At 46.3% G+C, this 1,588-nt stretch overlaps 1 protein-coding gene across 3 annotated transcripts in view; it reads left to right on the top strand.

Annotated features, from left to right (window-relative positions):
* Positions 1 to 1,588, top strand: part of Sdr42e1 (short chain dehydrogenase/reductase family 42E, member 1) — a 12,199-nt gene that overhangs the window by 1,676 nt on the left and 8,935 nt on the right. Inside the window, exon 1 of one of the 3 annotated variants that reach the window (XM_021220788.2) lies at positions 161 to 502. The exons of the other annotated variants lie outside the window; for them this stretch is intronic. The gene's annotated coding sequence lies outside the window, so the exon portion shown is untranslated. Of the gene's footprint in view, positions 1 to 160; positions 503 to 1,588 lie in introns of those variants that run through there. 3 annotated transcript variants of the gene reach the window in all.

The following is a 1,588-nucleotide window of genomic DNA, read 5'->3' as shown; positions in this document are numbered from 1 at the left end:
GGAGGGGGAGGGAGAAAAGGAGGGGGAGGAAGAGAAGGAGGAGGAGGGAGAGGAAGAGGAAGAGGAAGAGGAGGATAGCTAAGGGTGAGCTCTGAAATTAGGTCAGTGATGAGCACTCGGTGACATAATTTATAAACAAATTGTAGCATAGTGCCTGACACATTAAGGGCTTAAGAAGTGGCAGGAGACACCACTAAGGCAGGATGGAGTGGCTTTCATGCTTACTTCAAGATAGAGGGAGGCACTCAAGTAGCAAGGAGGCCGAGGACGTTGTGAAATAGAAGTACAAGAAGAAGACAAAGCACTCCATCTCAATCCACTATTGTCCGCACTGTAAAAAGAGTTGCAAGCGCTTTTTGTGTAACAGTTATCTAGGTGAAGGGAGCGTGTGGCTGGCCAGGAAGACCTGACCCATATAAGGTGATGACAGTTCCACGGTAGCTCAGGATGAACTTGAGCTGGTGAATCTCCTGTCTCCAACTCCCTGGCACTAGGATAACAGGTAGATGTCTTATCTGTATGAAAGCACAGATTGTTCTGTTTTGTTTTTTAGGGGGTTGCGTTGTTAGACTGTTGTTGTTGTTTAACATATTGACTTTGAACTCTCTAGCTGGACTCTCCTGTCTCGACCTCCTGAGAACGGGGATTTCAGGTTTGCGCTGCTATGCCCAGTTTATGCACTGCAGGAGAAGGGAGGGAATCCGGAGCTTCCTACTAGACAAGCCTCTACCTACTGAGCTCCATCTCCAGCCCAGTTCCTGTTGGTAGCCAGGGGTGTTTGTTTGTTTGTTTGTTTTGTTTTGTTTTTTAGCATGCAAGGCAACTTAGCTCAGTGGTAGAGTATTTGTCTAACATACAAGGACCTGGGTTTCCTCTACAGCACTACAAAAACAAAATACCTACCCATTAGGACATCTTAAACTCTTTCTGCTCTAGTTGCTGTTAGCCAAATGCTAATTGTGCCTCCACATCTGCACTGAGGTGGGGTGCCAAAGGGCAGGCGGCATCGTGGCTTTGAACCACGGGCTGGAAGAACAGTGTGCATAATCTCCAGTTTTTTATTGCTGATCCTTAGATTTAATTAGGTCTTTGTAAATCGAAAACACTCCAGGTCATATTTCATCACTCTCTACTTCTAACTCCCTGTGAGATGGCAACTGTTACCCTTGCTTCACCTTAGCATTATCAGGGGGTCAGGCAGATTTGAAACTTCTCTCTTTCTGCTTTCCGTTCGTAATTAAGATTCCTTTTCCTTAATCATGTGCTTAAGGTTAACCTGTTCCTGAGAAAATGACAGCTCGGGTCAGATGCTGCCTCCCCCATCCCAACAGAAAAGCAATTACTGAGCAAAGCTACATTTTGGAAGAGTCGCCCAGCAGTTGCAGCGATACAGTGTACCCCCAGGAGGAGTCAGATGGAAACTAAGTCATAAAACAGAAGGCCTCAGCATCAGGAGGATGGAGAGAGGCTATACACTTTCTCCCCCTGTCTTACCTCTCAAGGGGATTTCCTGGGGTTTCTATGGACTGTTTTTGCTAAGATCTCTCTCTCTCTCTCTCTCTCTCTCTCTCTCTCTCTCTCTCTCTCT

Source organism: Mus pahari, chromosome 20 (assembly GCF_900095145.1).
Source record: "Mus pahari chromosome 20, PAHARI_EIJ_v1.1, whole genome shotgun sequence".
In the NCBI taxonomy this organism is placed as follows: domain Eukaryota; kingdom Metazoa; phylum Chordata; class Mammalia; order Rodentia; family Muridae; genus Mus; species Mus pahari.
Note: the sequence above shows the minus strand (reverse complement) of the source record. Positions and strands in the feature narration are given on the sequence as shown.